Source organism: Anomaloglossus baeobatrachus, chromosome 1 (assembly GCF_048569485.1).
Source record: "Anomaloglossus baeobatrachus isolate aAnoBae1 chromosome 1, aAnoBae1.hap1, whole genome shotgun sequence".
NCBI lineage: Eukaryota > Metazoa > Chordata > Amphibia > Anura > Aromobatidae > Anomaloglossus > Anomaloglossus baeobatrachus.
Window position 1 is genome coordinate 855,843,963 of NC_134353.1, and position 24,271 is coordinate 855,868,233.

Sequence of the window (24,271 nt, forward strand, 5' to 3'; positions counted from 1 at the left end):
GGCAGGAGTGCACGTGGGAGCCATGCTGGGACTGGGCAGATGTGAGGGAGAGCTCCCCCCCGGGGTCTGGTGGGACCAGGCGTTACAGCTATTTTTATCAGTGCAAGATATTTCCCTCTTCCTGCTTATTTGTAAAAGTTTTTGAAACTTTAATACATCTCACACCATTAGTATCAAAAAGTCAATAAAGCTTCCACAAAAATGTTTTCAATGAAATACTGTCTACCTTGAACAACAGTGTGACCTCCCCAATTTACATCCTAGAGGTCACCAGACTCAGTCTTTCCAAATCTGATAAAAAAAAAAAATATGCTGATACTTTAGTCACCTGTTTCTGATATTACTTGGTCGCGAGGGAAGATTAAAAGCTCCAGAGACATAAAGTTCAGAACTTGTACAACGAACCATGAACCAAGGCAAACTCAACATCATCAAAGCTGAACAGGACTTAACTTACTTGGAATTAGTGAACTAAAATGGACTCAATCCGGACATTTCCAGTCAAGATTGGGTCTACTAGCCTGTCATTTTTATTCTCAAATGAAGATTATCCCGCACAATCCTGAAGTACAGTGCAGTCAGTAATAAGGGAATTTTGATACGACTACAAAATGAGCCAATCCATGTCACAGTTATACAAGTCTACTCGCCAGCAACAGATGCTGAGGCGGAGGATGTTGAACTATTCTATGATGAAGTTCAAGAAGAAATAAACAAGACACCAAAACAAGACTTACTCATTATCATGGGAGACTAGAATGCCAAAGTGGGCCATAGCAAACATGGAATAGTTGTTGGAAACTTTAGACATGGGGAATGAAACAAGGCTTCATGAACACCTTCTTCCAAATCACAAGTGGAGACTCTACACATGGATATCACCGACTGAGGCCTATAAGAATCAAATTTGCTACATATGTGTTCTCCAAAGATGGAGGTCGTTGATCATTACTGCGAAAACAAGGCCAGGAGCTGACTGTGGAAACCAAAATTTTTAGCGTGCCATCACAGAGCCTGTTTTCAAAGTTTCGTCATTGAGCCAAAATTTTAAGAGTGTCCCCAAAGAACCCTTTTTCCAGAGTTCCCCCACTGAGCCAAAGTTTTTTGAGTTCCCCGACAAAACCAACATTTTTAAAGTACCCCCAGAGAGCCTGGTGTAGATTGACGGGTTATGTGATGACTCTTGTTACTAACATGATGTAGTTCCTGTTACAGCCGACAGAACAGCGGCTGTAACATTAGAGCAGCAGTTTTGCTAAAAAAGACACATCAGTTTTACTATACAGTGAACACGGTGAATAAAATACCCCAAAAACAATCATGCAATCGCACTTTTTTGCAATTATTCAGCACTTGGAATTTTTTTTTGCTGTTTTACAGTACACTATATGGTAAAACTCATGGTTTAATTTAAAATTCAAACTCATCCAAGAAAAAACAAGTCCTCATATGGCAAGATTGACGGAAAAATAAAAAAGTTATGACTCTCGGAAGAAGGGGAGCAAAAAACAAAAACGGAAAATCGCACGGGGGTGAAGAGGTTATTAGTACCTTCACAGAGCCTGGTGCAGAGTGGCCACACATTGCACATTTTAGAGCACCTCCACAGAGCCTTTTTCAAAGTACACCCACAGAGCCTTTTTTAAGAGTATCCCCACAGAGCCTGGTGCAGAGTAGCCACAGAGAGCAATTTTTTCAGAGTACAGCTATAGAGCCTTTTTAAGAGTACCCACACAGAGCTTTTTTTTAAGAGTATCCCAAAAGAGCCTGATGCAGAGTGGCCACACAGAGCTTTTTTTTAGTACCCCCACAGAGCTTTTTGAAGAATACCACCATAGAGCCTGTTTTCAGAGTTTTGCCATAGAGCCAAAATTTGAAGTGTCCCCAAGAGCCTTTTCTCAGAGTTCCCCCACAGAACAAACATTTTAAGAGTACCCACAGAGAGCCTGGCGCAGAGTGCCCCCAAAGAGAATTTTTTAAGAGTGCCCCCACAGAGCCTTTTTTAACCCCTTCATGACTGAGGATGTACTGGTGCATTCTAAATCATGAAGGGGTGATCACAACCGACTGCTGGACTGGACCAGACGAAGCGTGAAACGGCCGCCGTCGTCTCTTAGGCCCCCCGCATCCCTCCCTACTTTTTGATGTCTATTTCTAAAGAATAAACAAAGATTTTTACTTGGTAAGTGCCACCTCCTTTCTTCTTCTATTCCGAATATATATATATATATATATATATATATATATACAGTAGAGACCAAACGTTTGGACACACCTTCTCATTCAAAGAGTTTTCTTTATTTTCATGACTCTGAAAATTGTAGATTCACATTGAAGGCACCAAAACTTGAATTAACACATGTGGAATGAAATACTTAACAAAAAAGTGTGAAACAACTGAAAATATGTCTTATATTCTAGATTCAAGAGGTAGTCACCGGAAATGGTTTTCACTTCACAGGTGTGCCCTGTCAGGTTTAATAAGTGGGATTTCTTGCCTTATAAATGGGGTTGGGACCATCAGTTGTGTTGTGCAGAAGTCTGGTGGATACACAGGAGATAGTCCTACTGAATAGACTGTTAGAATTTGTATTATGGCAAGAAAAAAGCAGCTAAGTAAAGAAAAATGAGCGGCCATCATTACTTTAAGAAATGAAGGTCAGTCAGTCAGAAAAATTGGGAAAACTTTGAAAGTGTCCCCAAGTGCAGTGGCAAAAACCATCATACGCTACAAAGAAACTGACTCACATGAGGACCGCCCCACGAAAGGAAGACCAAGAGTCACCTCTGCTGCGGAGGATGTTTATCCGAGTCACCACCCTCAGAAATCGCAGGTTAACAGCAGCGCAGATTAGAGACCAGGTCAATGCCACACAGAGTTCTAGCTGCAGACACATCTCTAAGAGGAGATTTTGTGCAGCAGGCCTTCATGGTAAAATAGCTACTAGGGAACCAATGCTAAGGACAGGCAACCAGCAGAAGAGACTTGTTTGGGCTAAAGAACACAAGGAATGGACATTAGACCAGTGGAAATCTGTGCTTGGTCTGATGAGTCCAAATTTGAAATCTTTGGATCCAACCACCGTGTCTTTGTGTGACGCAGAAAAGGTGAATGGATGGACTCTACATGCCTGGTTCTCTCCGTGAAGCATGGAGAAGGAGGTGTGATGGTGTGTGGGGGTGCTTTGCTGGTGACACAGTTGGGGATTTATTTAAAATTAAAGGAATACTTAACCAGCATGGCTACCACAGCATCTTGCAGCGGCATGCTATTCCATCCGTTTGCGTTTAGTTGGACCATCATTTATTTTTCAACAGGACAATGACCCCAAACACACCTCCAGGCTGTGTAAGGGCTATTTGACTAAGAAGGAGAGTGATGGGGTGCTACGCCAGATGACCTGGCCTCCACAGTCACCAGACCTGAACCCAATTGAGATGGTTTGGGGTGAGCTGGACTGCAGAGGGAAGACAAAAGGGCCAACAAGTGCTAAGCATCTCTGGGAACTCCTTCAAGACTATTGGAAAACCATTTCCAGTGGCTACCTCTTGAAGCACATCAAGAGAATGCTAAGATTGTGCAAAGCAGTAATCAAAGCAAAAAGTGGCTACTTTGAAGAACCTAGAATATAAGCGATATTTTCAGTTGCCTCATACTTTTTTGTTAAGTATTTCATTCCACATGTGTTAATTCATAGTTTTGATGCCTTCAATGTGAATCTACAATTTTCAGAGTCATGAAAATAAAGAAAACTCTTTGAATGAGAAGGTGTGTCCAAACATTTGGACTGTACTATATATATATATATATATATATATATATATATATATATATATATATATATCTATATATATATATACAAAAAAATAAGACAGGGTCTTATATTACTTTTCGTTCCGAAAGATGGGATAGGGCTTATTTTCATGGCATGTCTTTTTTTCAATGAACAGTAATCTACATTTATTCTTAGACAAAAAAAAACCTTTTCTTCAAATATAGTCATATTACATATCTTGGAACATCAACATAATTCTCCAAACTATGTGTGCAACACATGTCTATCTATCTATCTATCTGTCTATCTAGATGCTGGATGGAGAGTGATGCTCAACTTGTCTCTTCAGAATTCCTCATAGATGTCATGCGGTGGTCTACCCCTCACTCACTAGGTGTCATGGAAGCTCCGGACTCTGTTCATGTTGCAGACTCGTCTGGCAGGCAACCTGATGTTCGTAAGTCGCCCACCTGGAGCCGGACGTCGACTGTTTAGTGCTCTCTGGTCCTTGATTTAGTAGGAATTAATTCCTGCTGGCTGGGGAATTGCTGCTTGGGTGACAGGTTGCTGACCGCCTGTTATAGCCGCCTCCGCCATATAAAAATGGTAGAACCTAGCCTCAGATGCAAAAGATAGTTCCAGGGTTGTCGGTCTTGAAGCATGGTGATCCAGTTGTCGGTGAACTGTTGTATGCAATTTAGTGTGCGGGTGAAACATCCTTGCTGTTTGTTTATTTCCTCCCTGTACTCTATTTCTCTCTGAGCACGTACTATATTTTCCCCTGTGTGTGTTTGTAATGTGTTTGAACCTTGGTTTTCCCCTGTCTGTATTTGTGGCATTCTTTATTTCTGTCCCCGCCCTCCCCGGGACTGTTAGACCAAAGCTGCCAGGAGTCAGGGCTATGTTGGAGTTCCAGACCTGGCTACCATCAAGTCTACGTCTAGAATAAGGGATCGTTTAGGGCTGATAGTCTGAAGGCCACTCTAGGTGCCCTCACTCCTCTTTACCATGTCAAACCCAGCTGTGACAATAGGTGTTCGATTGGGTTCAGATCAGGAAACATACTTGGCCACTGAATCACTTTCATCCTGTTGTCCCTCAGAAATGCAATTGATATGTGTTGAGTATCATCATGTTGGAAAAATGCACGTCTACCAAGGGTACGGGGTGATGGGAGCATCTTTCTTTCAATATGGAGCAGTACATCTGTGAACTCATGACACCATCAATGAAATGTACAGTAGTTCCCTGACATCAGGAGCACTCATGTAGTCCCACATAAATACATTGCCACCACCATGTTATAAACCTTACTTTCATGCTGTGGGTTTAAAAAAATGTTCTATAAAACTCATATTTTGGAAATAGTTAATTCAGTGAAATCTTAATAAAAATCTTAAAGAGTGTGTGTGCATTTATGCTGAGTACTGTATATAGTAAACTAAATAAAATTTAAGTGTAATATCTATATTTGCATAGGGGTGACTTTCTTAATGTGATGAAAACCCTAATCCATCTATGTTATGTTTTAGATAGGTTCTTATACAGTATTTGCATTATACATTTATTGAAAAGGCTGCAAAAAATGACTTATGACTCTTGAACTAGAGTGAAAGTGAATTAATTGAACGTAAAATATTGCCTCTTGAAATGATTAATAACAATGCAATGCAGGGTCATCCATGTAAAAAAATATACATATATGTATATACAGTGCAGAAAATACGTATTTGATACACTACTGATTTTGAATCTACAAAGAATGGAGAGGTCTGTCATTTTTTATTGTAGGTACACTTCGACTGTGACAGACAGAATTCCAAAAATAATTGAAATAATCACATTCTATGATTTTTAAATAATTAATTTGCATTTTATTGCATGAAATAAATATTTGAAACAATATATAAACATAATTTAATATTTGGTATAGAAACCTTTGTTTACAATTAGAGAGGTCAGACGTTTCCTGACGTTTCCTGTAGTTCTTAACCACGTTTGCACACACTGCAGCAGGGATTTTGGTGACTCCTCCTTACAGATCTTCCCCAGATTTTTCAGGTTTCAGGGTTTTCGCTTGGCAACATTGAGTTTTAGCTCTCTCCAAGGATGTTCTATTGGGTTGAGATGTGGAGACTGGCTAGGCCACTCCAAGACCTTGAAAAGCTTCTTACGGAGCCAGCCCTCATTGCACTGGCTGTGTGTTTTGGGTCATTGTTATGCTTGAAGATCCAGCCACGACTCATCTTCAATGCTCTTACTGAGGAAAGAAGGTTGTTGGTCAAAATATACATGACCCCATTCATCTTCCCTTCAATACGGTGCAGTCGTCTTGTCCCCTTTGTAGAAAAGCACCTATAAAGTATGATGTTTCCACCCCCATGCTTCACTGTTGGGACGATGTTCTTGGGGTTGTACTCATCCTTCTTCTTCCTCCAAACACACACGTAGAATTCATACCAAAAAGTCTATTTTTGTCACACCTGATCACAAGACCGTCTCTCGTTCTTCCTCTGCATCATCCAGATGGTCATTGGCAAACCTCAGACAGGCTTGGACATGTGCTGGTGTGAGCAGGGTGACCTTGCGGGCTCTTCAGATATTTAATCCATGATGGTGTAGTCTGTTATGGTAATTATGAGACCCTGGTCCCAGCTCTCTTTAGTTATTTGGTCAGGTCCTCCCGTATAGTTCTGGGCTGAATCCTGACCTTTTTCAAAATCATCCTTACCCCATGAGGCAAAATCTTGCATGGAGCCCCAGACCGAGTAAGATTGACAGTCATCTTGCATTTCTTGTATTTTCTAATAATTGCAACAGCAGTTGTTGCCTTTACACCAAGCTGCTGAGCACCTGTGCAATAATGATGCTGTCTAATCAGAATCTTCATATGCCACCCTTGTGAGCTGGATAGATTATCTCTGCAAAGGTGAAGGCCTCTTTCACATGTCCGTGGAAAACACACAGGTTTTTCATGAACCTGTTGAAGGTGGGTATGCCCCTCCGTGTGCCGTGATTTTACCACACGTGTGTTTTCTGTGTGCTATCTTTGATAGCACATGAAGATCAGGAACTTTTTACTCACCTGTCCCTGGCACTGCTGTCCGTGATGCTGATGTCTCCAGTGCTGCTGCATCTGGGTTTGCGGTGCAGTGAATATGCATGAGCATAATGAGCGGGCGCTGAAGTAAGTGACTGCAGCGTTAGAGACAGGTGAGTATATAAAAACATTTTATTCCAAAGATATGTGTTTTCTTCGGTACGTGTCACATGGGTCACATCTCTGTATTGTCCATGTGACATCAGTGCTGCCGGAGAAAAACAGACTTGTCTCTGTGTGGAACACACAGAAACGAGTGTGCTCAATACAGACACATGGTCCTTGGGAAAACACTGATGTGTGCACAGACCCATTGATTTTCCGTGATTCTGGTACGAATGAAAACAGAGTCATACGCACCGGAATCACTGATATGTGAAGGGGGCCTAACACTGATTTAGACAAATTTGTGAACAATATTTCTGAAACAAAGGCCTTTTGTGTACATATAAAAAGTCTATCTTTGAGTTCAGCTCATGAGAAATGAGAGCAAAAACAAAAGTGTTGCAATCATATTTTTGTTAAGTGTATATATATCTCCGTTATGTATTCATGGGTAATGGATATGCAAATACAAACCAAAGTCAAGGAACAATGTATTTAAATTAATAAGCTTCGCTGTTAAAGTGTATATATTGGTTATCATACCATTGATACAAAGTCAATGAAATATATGCTTTATGTGAATTAATAACTATATCATAACCCTCATACTTAAAAGAGTCTGAAAAACAAAAATAAAATAGAGTAACACTTGAACTATACCAAGTTAACTGGAACTAGGTTCTGCCCATCAAATTGACAGAAATAAACCTCCATAACAAAGTTTTGGTATTTTTTTAAAACATTTTGATGCTGTTGTCCTGTCTGTCAGAGGCCACAGGCTCAAGGGTGTTTTACACGCTGCGACATCGCTAACGATATATCGTCGGGGTCACGTCGTTAGTGACACACATCTGGCGTCGTTAGCAACATCACAGCGTGTGACACCTAGGAGCGACGATCAACAATCGCAAAAACGTCAAAAATCGTTGATCGTTGACACGTCGCTCCTTTTCATAATATCGTTGGTGGTGCATGCCGCTGGTTGTTTGTCATTCCAGCGGCATCACACATCGCTATGTGTGACACCGCAGGAACCATGAACATCTCCTTACCTGCGTCCACTGGTAACGAGGAAGGAAGGAAGTGGCAGGATATTCCGCCCACTCATCTCCGCCCCTCCTCTGCTATTGGGCGGCCGCTTAGTGACGCCGCTGTGACGTTGCTATGACACCGAACGCACCTCCCCCTTGAATTAGGGATTGTTCGGCAGCAACAGCGACGTTGCTAAGCAGGTATATGCGTGTGACGCTGCCGTAGCGATATTGTTCGCTACGGCATCAATCCCCACATATCGCAAGAACGTCGGGGGCAGGTGCTATCACTCGTGACATCGCTAGCAATCGCTGGCGATGTCGCAGCGTGTGAAGCACCCTTCAGAAAGGCTACCTCCGACAGACTTGGCAAAGCCACTCCGTTTGATGGATTGTAGAGAAACCCTGACCTTCACTCTTTAACCTTTGTAAAGAGGTCTGGTCTTAAAACGGGGTTCAGGGGGATGCTTCCACAAAACGGCTCCCATCCAGAGTTAGGAAGCAGGGTCAAAGCCAAGAGGTCACGTCAGGGACAAAATCGTAAAGTTAACGGGTAGTCATATGAAGCTGAGGTAAAGAATGGGAATAATCAGGACAAAACATAGTAGAACAGCAGAGTTATATAGCAAAGATATTGACTGTCAAAGGAAGTCAGAGCTTCAAGAGTTTCAATAGATGACTGCCCCAGCCATGCTCCCTTATGAAGCAGCACCAAAAGTCCTAAGGAAAAAAATAACACTGTCACTGTCAAGCAATAAAGATGCACCACTGCTCATTGGCCAAAATGGAAATGAGAATCGGCACAGATGTTACCGTTGTATATTAAATGTAAAGTAGCCTTTTATTATAGCGTAACTTCCATTTAAAAAAACATTGACCATATCACAGTAACATGGAAGAAGTTTTGATTGGTGGGGGAGTTTTCAGCTGATGGCCAAAAAGTAGGGGCATATACGCTCACCCTAGACACTGAAGATGATGAGCTCAACAGAAAGTCAATGTAGTCCATCTTTAGTTTTGGAGAGGAGCTTTACCTCTGTTGATCACTTGGTCCTTCATTTTAGCAAATGCTGAAGATCTCAGCCCTTAAATTTATAGACTCTCATGATAAGAGAATTAACACACATATTTACTTCAATGGGAAGATACAAGAGATTTGTACGTGCGACAAGTGTTCTTAACCGTCAGCTAAAAAACATTAAAAGATTGTTGTTTACTTTAGGGGTCCATGATTTACAAGCTTCCCAGGGTATTCATCATCTTCCCAGTGTATTTTCATACACATTAGCCATCTCTATAGTGTCGTGATGCTGCAGGCAACATTGTGTCCCTGTCTCCTTACTGAAAGCACAAAAATGACTTGTGTCACATCAATATCAGAATGGCAATGCAGTGTTATTCAGCTGATGCATACGTTTCTATGAACGTCATAGACCACATGCCTCATGATTTAATGTCAAAAAAGTATAAATATCCTGACAGCCTCTGGCCTGCAACAAAGTGACAACACGTTGTACCCTAGAGCCATTGTGCTAGTTATATGCAATTTGAACACATTACGTTGGTGTGTTACAATAGGAATTTAATTTATGTATCTCTATACATTGTCTGAAAAGGTTTATGGGATTTTCCTTTTCTTCTTTCCTGCGAGCTCCACCATATTTAAGTTAATGTGCTATGATTAGTATCACATCAATCTTCTGTTTGGAGTCTTCATACTTTTGAATGGATTGGAGAATCCTTTTACAGAAAAGATGTGAATTGAGGTGCAACCCTATTGTTTCTGGAATTGTCATGTTTGTGTTATTTGCTGGCGTTGTTATGAACATAAACACACACACATAGATAACGGAAAATTGGAAGACCTAAGACAGGGAGACGTGCCCGCACTCAACTACTCCCTGTACCGCAGGGGTGGGGAACCTCCAGCCCGCGGGCATATTCTGTGGCCCTCGGACAGATTTGGGCATCAGCGGCTGCCGGACCATTAAACCCCCACATGCGAGGTGAGCACTCACACGTAGTAATCACTATGAACATTTCGTGCTCATACAGTGAAGGATTAGGTCGCGTGACGACGTACTTTGTGGGTGATGTTAGTGCATGATGCGCTCGTGTCCCACAGAGGAAAGAAGGTGCAGACCCACCATCCCCAGTGCTGTTTGTGCGTCCAGTGATATATATGACCCTCAGTGATGTTTGTGCCCCCCAGTGATGTATACAGCCTCAGTGATGTATGTGTCCCCCAGTTATGTCTATGCCTCCCAGTGAAGTATATACCTCCCTGTGACTAGGTCGCAGGAGGACGTACTTTGTGTGGTGATTAGCCTATGATGCACTCCTGTCCCACAGAAGAATAGGAGGTACAGCTCCACTGTCCACAGTGCTCTCTGTGCCCCCCAGTGCTATTTGCGCCCCCAGCGATGTATATACCCTCCAGTGCTGTATGTGCCCCTTCAATGTGGTATGTGGCCCCCAGTGCTGTATGTGTGCGCCAATGATGTATATACATCCAGTGATGTATATACCCCAGTTGTCTGTGCCCCTAGCAATGTATACAGCTCCCAGTAATGTATGTGCCCCCAGTGATGTCTCTGCACCCCAGTGATGTATGTAGCCCCCAGTGATGTCTTTGTCCCCCAGTGATGTCTATGCCCCACATCCATGTTTATGTCTCACAATGATGTATATTTACTTCGGTGATGTCTGTACCTTCCAGTGAGGTCTGTGTCCCCCATTCATTTCTATGCCTCCCAGTGATGTATATATTCCCCAGTGATGTTCCCTAGTGATTTATATAACCCCCAGTTATGTGATATCTGTGCCACCCAGTGATGTCCGTGCCCCCAAGCCATGTCTATGGCTCCCAGTGATGTATATACCTCCGAGTAATGTTTCTGCCTCACAGCCATGTCTATACTTTTAAGTGATGTATATATTCCCAGTGGTGTATATACCCCCAGTGATGTTTATGCCCCCAGTGAGTCTATGCTCCCAGCCTCCCCAGTGATGTATCTGTCCCCAGCCCCTTCTGTGATGTTTGTGCCCCCAAACCCTTCTGTGATATATATGCCCCAGCCCTCCTGTGATGTATATGCCCCAGCCCCTGCTGTGATATATATGCCCCATCCCCTCCTGTAATGTATATGCCCTCAGCCCCTCCTGTGATGTATGTGCCCCCAGCGTCTCCTGTGATGCATATGCCCCAGCCCCTTCTGTGATGTATATGCTTCCAGCCCCCCCAAAAATAGGAACAATCAGCATTTGGACAGGGAAGAAAAGGCAAAAGCCCGGCAGGTAATAGAAGAAGATGAGATGAGTGGGTTAATGGGAGTAAGGAGACCCCACATCACTAGAATCTCTAACTTTATTGTAGCAAATGAAGAGATACAAGAGCTTGCAAGATGCTGTCACTCTATGTCAGGGGTGGGGAACCTTTTTACTGCCGGGGGCCATTTGGAATTTCCTACTAACCTTTGGGGGCCGCACAACATTATCAACTTGAAAAATTTGGTCAAACGATTAATTAACTCACCCTTACTGTGGAGGCAGGAGCTGCTTCTGTTTGGTGTGACTGTGTGTTCGGTGATATTGATCATCTTGTTTCTCACAGCTGCTTTTCCAAAAATTGTGTACAGTCAATAACCATAATGTACCACATAGAGTCTATGTGGTACATTATGGTTATTGACTGTACACAATTTTTGGGGAGATATAACTTTTCAACATTGCAGACCACCAACTTATACTCAGTCTTGGCTTTGGCAGTGGTATCATGCCAGAGTCCACAGGCCAAACTTTCAAACCTCTAGTCCTTTAGAGGGTCGGTGGTGCCAGTGATGGCTAATGGCGATTGCATGAACCAACTGTTTCTGGAAATCCACCCTCTACTACAGCTTCCCCCACCTAAACATACTTTACAGACATTAACTGATTTTTTTGTGCACAAATGTATAAGAAACTAAACGAAGATGATACCAAGTGGCTCTCTCCTACTAGGTGCACCAATGACCCTCTCATCGCCCGAATTTCTCTCCCTGGTTACCACTAGAGGTGAGCAAACCTATTTAGTTCGCATTCGCCAATTTCAGATTCAGTATGAGTCTTGGCCAGTTCGTTCAGGCTCAATTTACCAAACACTTTGCTCAAAAGTCGGCAATGTTCGGTAAGTGTTCGTTTGTAGAAAACCCACTCCTGGCCCTATCACAGCCATTCTAAGTATTGGCATGGCAGTGATTGGCCAGGGAAATTACTGTAAAACAAAAATGAAGCAAAAGGGTTAAAGCATACTTACCAAGTCTCACCTGTGGCTGTAACTGCTCCCGCAGCTACACTTTTGGGGTTGATGATTATCCCTCATCCATATTCACTGCTTTCCCCACCCACCAGCATCTCTGATTTGCTGCAGTCAAACCCTGCCCCAGGCAGCTTCTGTGTTTGCATGTCTGTCTGCATCTCAGGTGGAGATGACTCGCCCACCCCAGGGCTATGGGACACCCGATGCCGGGCCGGACTAGTACGGGGGATGTCAGTGGTGGCTGGGCCCGACTCCGTACCCTGGTGGGGTCAATCAATATGGCTGGTGACTTGGGGATGATTAAAGTTTGTATTCGTGACGCCACCTGTGGTTTGCGGCTATTAAGCCACTGCTGCTGTATGAGGCCTCCGGGATGATGGAACGGCAGCAATGGTGTTACTGCTCCCCACAGGTGGAGAGGTGCCTCGGGGCAACAGTTGGTGCTTGTAAGTGTCGATGTAGTTGCGGTGTAGTGCAGGGCCGACAGGGGGTTGAAAGGACCGGACACAAACAACAGTCTTTTTACCTTCTTTTCTTTTACTGGCAGCCAGTCGTCCTGGGAGACCGTTACAGGTGGTAAGGTGATCCGGCCGGCCTGGAAGTAGCTGGGGGGGGTGATCCCTTGGCCAGTTGAGTATTGAGGCCTACTCCCTGTTCTTCCTTTGTTTTTACAGGACCCTGCACTCTGGATGTAGCAACGTCCCTCTTCCTGTTGGGACCGGTGGTTCGTCCCTTTTTCTTAGGATAGGCTGTGCAGACCCTCTCTGATGCTTCCCCTCCGGGGTCCGCACCGGGCTCTGGTGATGCAGCTGCACCTTAGGTTTGTTTTGGGGCCAGGAGACCTGCAGTCCTCCTGCCCTTCGGATTCGGCTACCAGGTAGGATTTTAGGCCCTGGCGGCCACAGACTCTGATGTCTAGTTCTCCTCTGCGCCTCTCTGTCAATCCTGCTTCACTGGGCCAAGCTATTCCAGCTCCAGGCCCCAGTCCACAGGACAGCACTACTCTGCGTCTTCACACTCCAAACTTTCCTCACGGACTGAACACTAACTCCTCCCTCAGGTCAGGCTTGAGGAATGCTCCCTGGAACTCCAGGTTCAGAGCTCCCTCTGCTGGCCTGAGGGAGAAACTGCTTTGGATGTTGGTACCTACTGGCCAATGACTTCCCCAATTACCTCCAGGCTCAGCATTAACCCTTTGGAGGGGCAATGCTGTTGTAGCGACCAGGTCCTGGGGCGCCACAGAGACACTTATGAGGATGATGCGCAGAAGATGAGATTCCCTGAAACAATTTCTGACAGTTTGTGCAGAAGTTGTTTGGTTATGCACCGATTGTTGCTGCAGCTGTCCGGGTGGCTGGTCTTAGACGATGTTACAGATGAAGATGCTGGATGTGGAGATCTTGAGCAGGTGGGGTTACATGTAATCTGCAGTTATGTGGCCAGTTGGATGTACTACCAAACTCTCTGAAACACCTTTGTATATGGTTTATGGTAGAGAAATGAACACTTAATTCACAGGCAACAGCTCTGGTGGAGATTCCTCCGGGCAGCATGCCAATTGCGTTCTCCCTCAAAACTTGCAGCGACATCTATGACATTTTTCTGAGTGAGAAAAGTGCCCATTTTAGAGTGGCCTTTTATTGTGGCCAGTCTAAGGCACCCCTGTGCAATAATCATGCTGTCTAATCAGCATCTTGATATGCCCCACCTGTGAGGTGGATGGATTATCTCAGCAAAAAAGAAATGCCAACTAACTAACACAGATTTAGACAAATCAAATCAAATATTTGTGAATAATATTTTAGAGAAAAAGGTCTTTTGCGTAGAAAGAAAGTCTTACAAGTGCATCTCAAAAAATTAGAATATCATCAAAAAGTTAATTTATTTCAGTAATTCAATACAAAAAGGGAAACCTACAGTGTATCCACCCATATCCTGTCCACCGCCATTAACTTAAGAATGGCGGCAGCTATAGGCATATAAGTGGTGTCTAGGTATAGTAAAGTATAGTAAAGTAGCAATGCGCTATATAATGAAACCACCTATAGCGCCACCTGGTGGAAAACAACAGAGTTAACATTTTTATCTCAAAAACAGAATGATATAGAGAAAAAAGTAAATTACAAAGTTATACGGCATCATCAATTCAATACGAATCGACACCTTGCATACAGAAATGCTATGATTAGAACGTGTAAAAAATCACAAGGCTGCGAACGTGAAGCGATACCTCATGGAGACCTTCCTACAAGTCATTGAGTATGGTGGCTGCGTGGAGTGGCCTCTACGCTCACCTGATCTGACCCCATTGGACTTCTTTCTGTGAGGTCACATCAAACAGCAGGTGTATGCGACCCCTCCACCAACATTGCAGGACCTACGATGACGTATCACAGATGCTTGTGCAAACGTGTCACCTACCATATTGCACAACGTGCAGCAAGATACAGTATGCTGTCCAGAGTCCAGATGTGCATTGCAGCCGACGGTGGCCACTTTGAGCATCAAAGTTAAATGAGCGCCATATGCGTGACCAGCATTCAATGTTTTGGGGGATCATGGGTTTCATATCATAGCATTTCTGTATGCAAGGTGTTGATTCGTATTGAATTGATGATGCCCTACAACTTTGTAATTCACTTTTTTTCTCTATCTCATTCTGTTTTCAAGATAAAAATGCTAACTCCGTTGTTTTCCACCAGGTGGCGCTATAGGTGGTTTCATTGCGTAGCGCAAGGCTACTTTACTATACCAAGACACCACTTCTATGCCTATAGCTGCCACCGTTCTCAAGTTAATGGCGGTGGACAGGATATGGGTGGACACACTGTATATTATATAGTCACTTCACACAGAGTGATCTATTTCAAGTGTTTGTTTCTGTTAATGTTACAGCCAACGAAAACCCAAAAGTTATCTCAGAAAATTAGAATATTATATAAGACCAACTGAAAAAATGATTTAAAACTCAGAAATGTTGGCATCTACTGAAAAGTCTGTACAGTAAATGCCTCAATACTTGGTTGGGGCTCCTTTTGCATGAATTATTGCAACAATGGTACATTCTCTAAATGGGCTATAGTCAGCAGTCAGGTGCTGCAGGGATCTGTGCTAGGACCGATTCTTTGTATTCTCTTTATTAATGACCTTGTGGATGGGATTGATAGTAGTGTCAGTATTTGCTGATGACACCAAACTATGTAGGATATTAAAAACTAACCTTGATAGTACAATATTACAAAAAGATCTGGATAAGATGTCAGAATGGGCAGATACTTGGCAAATGAGATTTAATGTTGATAAATGTAAAGTAATGCACCTAGGATGGAGTAATCCTATAGCTGCGTATACATTAAATGGAAGTAAACTCGGGACTACAGAACAGGAGAAGGACTTGGGTATTCTCATTACAAATAAGCTGAGCAGCAGCACTCAATGTCAGGCAGCAGCTACTAAAGCAAACAAGATTTTTGGGTGTATAAAAAGAGAGATTAGATCCCGTGATTCCAACGTATTGTTACCCCTCTATAAATCACTTGTAAGGCCACATCTAGAATATGGGATCCAGTTTTGGGCCCCACATTTTAAAAAGGACATTCAGAAGTTAGAGTCAGTTCAAATGCGGGCAACTAGACTATTACAAGGAATGGAGGCCGCCCATATGATGACAGGTTGAAAAAGTTAGATATGTTTAGCTTAGAAAAAAGACGTCTCAGAGGAGATCTCATTTATATGTATAAATACATGTGTGGTCAATATAAAGGACTGGCACATGACTTATTTCTTCCAAAGACAATACTAAGCACCAGGGGGCATACACTGCGTGTGGAAGAAAAGCGATTCCGGCAGCTAAATAGGAAAGGGTTCTTTACAGTTAGAGCAGTCAGACTGTGGAATGCCGACCACAAGAGGTAGTAACGGCAGATACTATAACAGCTTTTAAAAAAGGGCTGGATGATTTCCTCAGTACACACAACATTGTTGGTTATAAATGACTTAGTGACCAAATGTAGAACTGGTGGAGGAAGGGTGAGCTAGATGGACCTAGGTCTTTTTTCAACTTAAGTAACTATGTAACTATGTAATAAGACGTGGCATGGAGGCGATCAGCCTGTGGCACTGCTGAGGTGTTATGGAAGCCCAGGTTGCTTTGATAGCAGCCTTCAGCTTGTCGGCATTGTTGGGTCTGATGTCTCTCATCTTCCTCTTGACAATACCACAAAATCCTCTATGGGGTTTAGGTCAAGCGAGTTTGCTGGCCAATCAAGTACAGTGATACTGTGGTTATTAAACCAGGTATTGGTACTTTTGGCAGTGTGGACATGTGCCAAGTCCTACTGAAAAATGAAATTTCCATCTCCAAAAAGTTTGACAGCAGAGGGAAGCATGGAGTGCTCTAAAATTTCCTGGTAGATGGCTGTGCTGACTTTGGTCTTGATAAAACACAGTGGACCTACACCAGCAGATGACATGGCTCCCCAAACCATCACTGATTGTGGAAGCTTCACACTAGACCTCAAGCAGTTTGGATTGTGGCCTCTCCACTCTTCCCCCAGACTCTGGGACCATGATTTCCAAATGAAATGCAAAATTTACTTTCATCTGAAAAGAACACCTTGGACCACTGAGCAACAGTCCAGTTCTTGTTCTCATTGGCCCAGGTAAGACACTTCTGGCGTTGTCTATTGGTCATGAATGGCTTGACACAAGGAATGCGACATTTGTAGCCCATGTCCTTGATACATCTGTGTGGGGTGGCTCTTGAAGCACTGACTCCAGCAGCAGTCCAATCCTTGTAAATCTCCAAATTTTTGAATGCCCTTTTCTTAACAATCTTATCAAGGCTGTGGTCATCCCGATTGCTTGTGCACCTTTTTCTATCACACTTTTTTCTTCCTCTCAACTTTCCATTAATATGCTTGGATACATCACTCTGTTTACATATTTTTTTATTTTAAAATTTTGGTTCAAACAAAACAAATTGTTCACACAGTAAAACTTAACAACAATTAGTCAAATTACAATCTAAAGTTAAATTAACATTCAATTTTTAAAATAGAAAAAGTGGAGCACGGGAAAGGGGGAAAACAAATAAAAAAAAAAACAAAAAAGAAGAAAAAGGGGGGGGGGGAAGAGGAAAAGGTTATATGATTAAAGAAAAAGGTAAACTAGAGTTATAGTAGAGTTTTGGCTGAAATTTTAAACTGAATCTCTTAACACATAAATTGCTAAACGTAACTATTAGAATAAAAAAAGACGGAGAATATAATTAAATCATTTTTACAGCTAGTAGCTCCACTAACTCAAGGATTTAATATAATAAGATTGGGATTGAACTTCTTTGACCAAAGATTCCATCTCACCGAGTACTTATCATATAATCTATCTTTTAAAGCAAACTTAAATTCGTAAAGATTGTGAGAGGAAATTCTTTCTATTACTTCATGTATAGATGGAATATTAGTATTTCTCCAGTTGGCAGCGAGGAGATTTTTAATCACTTGTATGATATGACAGGTAATATGTCTATAATTTAAGTTAAGTTCATCTATCCCAATTGATAGCAGAACTAATTCCGCAGAGAGACTAATTTCAGATGAGGTTACATTATGGAGGAGAATTTCTGTATCTCTCCACAATTCCTTTAGTTTTGGACAACTCCAAAAAATATGACTGGTAGTACCTCTCTCTCCACATTCTCTCCAACATAAATCAGAATTTTGAGAAGAGAATCTATGTAGTTTTTGTGGGGTATAATACCACTCAACCAGAATCTTATAATAAGATTCTTGTATGAATATACAGGTAGACATCGAGTATGTATAGGTTAATGCAGATTTCCATTTGTTAGATTGAAATGTCGTATTCAATTGTTTTTCCCAAGATTCCACATATTTCAATTTCTTAAATTTATAGTCATCATTAAAAATTGAATATATGTTTCTGGTATTCCATAAACCTATGTTTAATGGGTTGTTTAGTAAGTCTATGATGAAGGTGGGTAATTTTTTTGATAGAAGATGTGTTTCTTGCAGAAACTCCCATATACGAGTCCATTTGTATTTCTCTGATATTGGTAGATTGTATTTTATAAGTAATATGTCAAAAGGAATAATATCTTTATTACTTACAATGTCGTCAAGGAAATGTATACCACATCTTTTCCAATTTAATAATTTAATTCTTGGTATCATCAGTTCCACAGTATCTATCGAGATGTTTTTTAAACTTGTCATCGAGACCTTTTGTGCTAATAAACAGTTTAGCAGAGTTCTCCAAGCTTTTATCTCTGCATTATTAGTTGGGTTTCTTGGCAATTTTTTATTTGTTCTAAGCAGATAGGCTAAGAGTAAGTCTTTTTTATTTTTATTCCAGGTGGTGAATTTTTCAAGAGACATCCAACTGTTATCAAGGTTCTCTGATAGTGTAAACTGAGTTTGTTTTACTAGGTTGCTTAGGTAATAGGATTGTATATTAGGCACACCCAGGCCACCTTTCAGTTTGTGTTTAAATAGTATGGTTTTAGAGGTTCTAGGCTTTTTGCTTTGCCAGACAAACTTTTGTAATTGAGATTGAATTTTTCCTAACCACTTATTGGTGATATTAAGGGGTAAACATCTAAAGGTATATAGAATTTTTGGCAAAATAATACTTTTGTATGATGATATTTTCCCAAACCATGAGGTCTTTTCTATTTTTAAAGCTTTCAGGACATTGTCCAGATCAGCAAGAAGGTGTTTCATGTTAGAGGGTATAATTTTATTTAAATTATTAGAAAGCAATATACCTAAATAAGGTACATTACCTTCCCCCCAGGAATAGTTAAATTCTTTATAGATAGCATCTTGAAGCACTGACTCCAGCAGCAGTCCACTCCTTGTGAATCTCCTCCAAATGTTTGAATGGCCTTTTCTTAACAATCCTATCAAGGCTGAGGTTATCCCAGTTGCTTGTTCACCTTTTTCTACCACACTTTTTCCTGTCACTCAACACTCCATTAATATGCTTGGATACATCACTCTGTACAGCCAGCTTCTTTAGCAATAACCTTTTGTGGCTTACCCTCCTTGTGAAGTGTGTCAATGACTGCCTTCTGGACATCTGTAAAGTCAGCAGTCTTTCCCATGATTGTGTAGCCTATTGAACCAGACTAGGGGACCACTTTAAACGCTTAGGAAGCCTTTGAAGGTGTTTTGTTTTAATTATTCTAATTTTCTGTGATAATGACTTTTGGGTTTTAATTGACTGTAATCCATAATCATCAACATTAAAAGAAATAAACACTTGAAATAGATCACTGTGTGTAATGACTCTATATAATATATGCATTTCCCTTTTTGTATTGCATTACTGAAATAAATTAACTTTTTGATGATACTCTTATTTATTGAGATGCATTTGTAGATATTGAAGTTCAGCTCATTAAAGATGGGAGTTATATCAAAAGTGTTGCATTTATATTTTTGTTCAGTGTAAATTGTCCTAATAACATGCATCTGATAACAAATTGGGAGAATGATAGACCCATAAAGGCCACCAGTTTGGGAATATTTGCACTTTTACTATTTGGCTGATTAGTTGTCAAATAGAGACATGTTAAAAAATACAGTGACCATTAAGGTTCAGGCTTATTTGTTACATATAAATTATTCTCTTTTATCTCTTTTGCTTATGCTGATTTAAACTTCTTTTGCAGAATGTAATACATGTAAGTTATCATACCAATTAACCATTATATTGTTAAAATGAATGCACTCCTATGCACTCTATCTAATGTTTTTGGTAGTCTTAGTGGGCCGAGTGTCCATGCTATACTGGCCCCAAATAAATAGCAAAAAGAAATACAGTGGAACCTTGGTTTACGAGAACAATCCGTTCTGGGAGTGTGCTTGTAAACCAAGTTACTCGTCTAGAAAAGCAAAAGCTGCACCAAGACTCGGCTCACGCACCCCCATACAAACCTACGGGAACGTGTGAAACATCGCACTGCCCTCGCATGTTATGCGACTGCAGTGCGATATACGCAGAGACAGACAGTGGAAGAGATGGGAGAAAGTGCTCCCTCCCTCTTCTCTGAGGCTGTGATAGTGTGGAGCCCCTGAGGCTTCAGTCGCCACAGAGGTACTGCACATCAGCCAGAAGTGTAATATTCCATCTCGGGTAAGGAGGAGGTCAACACCGCGTCTGCTGTCAGCACGCTCATTTCAAAGGCATGAGCCGCTTTCCTCTGATTGGTCAGTGCCCTGTCTTTGAAAAGCAGCTGACAGTGGAAGTTCCTCCATCGTCGGGATGGTTACCTGATACACATCCTGTACCGCCAGCGACCTACAAGAACCAGGAGGCCGGCGAGGGAAGGGAAGGTAAGGTGAGCATAATATGTGTGTTTGTGTATGTTTGTGTGGACTGCAAAAGCGGGTCAGAGCGCGGTGAAAGTACGGAACCGGAAGTGTGTGTGGTGAGTATTTTGCTCGTACAACAAAGCATTGCTCGTAAACTGAGTTACAAATTTACAGCAAGCTTTGCTTGTATAGCGAAATACTCGCTGTGATGATGTGTCCCGTCCCCGACCTCCGGCCTGCATTCATGTACTCTATGCCATATATGGTCATGTAGGTTTCTTGACTGTCTTTGTTCTCTTCTGCAGGCAGCTTCCCTAATACAGCATCCCTGGAGACTGTGTTCTAAAAACCTCATTATAACTAGCGGTTGTAACAGCTTGTCCCTCCCCCGCCTGGGCTCATGGTGTAATAGTCTGTCCCTCTTTGACTGTTCTGTAATGACTGCTTCTGGTGGGGGATTGTTTGTTCTTCTCAGCATGGGACTCCTCCAATCCACAACTTGGTAGACAGAATAGAGCCAGGACGTCTAGAATCCTCAAATGTATCAAATGTCCAAGGGAGGTGTGCACTTCTGCCCACCTAAGCGGCTGATCCCAGGAGAGGAGAACAGTGAGACCCATGTTAGTCAGTTAGTTGGATCTCGGCTGGAGAAGGACTCAGATCTATAGCTGAGGCTAGATCCTAGTGACTGTGTATGGACTGTTACAGATTGGAGAAAAGTGGCCACGTGGGATTGTGTTTTGTTGTTCACCCTGTTGGACTCAAGGAACTCATATAAGGACCATTGCCATATTTTCCCTGGCGTCGGAATACTGGGAGGCGCCCCCGGATCTGTTGTTTTGTAGTGGACTCTTTGCAGACTTTAAGAATTTATATTCATGTTTGGTACTTTATCTTTGTGGTTCCAATAAAGCCCTTTGGATTGTTCCTCGGCCTGGCATCCATTACTGCTCTGTCGCATACCCCGTCACACTCGCACACCAAGTTACTCATAAACCGAGGTTCCACTGTAAGGAATCTTGCAGATTACAGTCTACCAGTTTTATCTTACTGTAGTCAGGCAATACAACCCCCAGAGGTAGAACCGCATGAGTAATGACAAGAGTCAACAATCTAGTTAGGTTTGTTGTGAATAATAGTGTATTGATGGAAACAGTGACTAGATCTTTAGTAAAGTCATTATAGAAATAATTAATAGATATTTAGGAGATCATTTGTTCTAAATGAATTGATAGATGGATTATACTGAGAAATTGTTAAACTAAGTTAGACTTTTCCTCCAGTAAAAGGGTTGGCAACTAATTTACATGTCCCTTTCATGCAAACTAACTGCCACAGACAAGCACTGTATTAAGTACATTACTGAATCAAAATGCGTTTTTATGCTATTTTTCTGCCAGGAGATGCAGATTTGCTGCAGGAATTTGGTGTATACAGTAGGTTCCAGCACCAATTCTGCATCACCTGGCAGAAAACTGCACAAAAATGCAGTTTTGATGCTGTTTCGGTGCAGTGTTCTGCCAGGAGATGCAAATTTCGTGCAGAAATCTGTTGCAGACATCTCCTGGCAGAAAACCGCACCTAAACTGCATTTTTTTGCCAGGAGATGCAGATTTGGTGCTGAAATTTATGCACCTAATCTGCATCTCCTGGTCAAATAAAAGCATCAAAATGCCATGCGGTTTTGATGCATTTTTTTTTGCCATGAGATGCAAATTTGGTGAAGGTATTTGGTGTATAAATTCCAGTACCAAATATGCATCTCCTGGCAAAAATAGCCTGCAGTTTTCTGCCAGGAGATGCAGATTTGGTACAGAAATGTCTGCCTGGAGCTGCAGGACTCATTGAACACAAACAGTTCACCAGAGGTGAGGTCACTGAGTTCAATGAGTCACCTGAGGGGAGTTTACTTGTATTCACCGGTGGGGTACCGTGGGAAACTCCAGTTATTACCGCAGGTAAACTCAGTGAAGTCACTGCTCATAGTTTCGGCTCAGTCAGTGTCTACCTGCATCTGCAGCGGGTGGTCATGTTCTCCAATGTGCCCGCACTGCAACTTAAGTATGTAACAGAGCTGGGATTGTCATGGATGTCATGATGTGGATTACATCGGACTTGAGTGTTTTGGGGGTTAATAATTTGGAGAAGAGGGTGTTTTTTGATTTTTAATTTAAATAAAAGATTTTTGTGATATCTGCCCGGGACCACAGATTCAGGATGGCTGTCATGGACAGACTAGAGGTAAGTCGCCCACTCAGGAGGATTTTGAGAACACCGAAACCCTTTAACCCCCGTACAGGGATCTGGAATTACTACAGGTTCCAGAAGATCGTTGCCTATGGAAGGCTGCAATCCAGGGAAGAATGGTCATCAGGCAGGGTCAAAACCAGGAGGTATAACAAAGAGACAAAATTGGCAGGCAAGAGCATAGACAGGAAATTAGGCTAAGGTCAAACCGGAGATGGCAGCGAAGTAAAAAACACAGTAGGCAGGAGAGTCTCAGTGAACAGGCAGAGGTCAACAACACAGGGATCAAAGTACAAGAGCAGGGTGTGAACCAGAGGCACAGCAGTATATTGCAAGACTATATCTGGCGGCGACCAGCAGACAGGATGAGGAATAAGAAGGGTGTGATGCCTTTAATTTGGCGGTGGCTGAAAGATGGTAACTTCAGCTGGAAGGTACATGCCACCACAGTCAGCCAGTGGTAATGCAGATCCCAGCAAAACCCAGCTTAGTGGATGAGTGGAGCCTGCGCCCACCAAAGCCACTGGTACTGACTCCTCCCCTATCACCAGCACTGCCCACGGTGGGAATACGGCAGCGGTTGGTGATCGAAGCAGAAATCGCAGGAGCTTCATAAGGCCCTTAGCATGAACATCACTTGCTGGGACCCTTGATCTCTCCTCGGGTTATAACTCCTCCAATGTGCAAGATATTGTACTGCCCCTCTAACAATACGGGAATTAAGGATTCTTTGTACTTTATGCTCCAAGTTACCCTTAACTAACACAGGAGGAGGGGGGACCCTGGCTGCGTGAATGGAGGAATGATATAACTTGAGTAGGAACTTGAGGTGGAACACATTTGATATCTTAAAGGATGGGGTAAGTTTCAGGAGGAAGGCTGTGGGGTTAATGACCTTGACTATCTTGTAAGGTTCAATAAATCTGGGACCGAGAAGGGACCTTATGTTTAATATGACTTGTGGACAACCATACCTTGTCCTCAACTCCAAGGCTTGGCCCATTGGAACATCTCTTATTAACAGCTGAGGATTGACCACCCTGTGCCCTCTTCAAGTTGTCTTTAACCTCAGACCAGATAATTTGTCCATTAATTTTTCAACCTCAGGAGTACCCACTGCAGTGGAAGAAAAAGAACCAAAAAGTGGATGCAATCCAAAATTACAGAAAATGGGGGTTGTCTGGATGGATTCTTGATACTGATTATTTATGGCGAGCTCAGCTAGCGACAGATATACCTAATGAATAACCTGCTTAGAGTTTCAGAATTAGGTAGCCCGGACAGAGTAACAAAAGGACACTGTTTGCTGTTTCTATCCACTACTACCCAGAAACAAGTCTTCCTTTTCGAGGGTGGGAGGTCAGTGATGAAGTTCA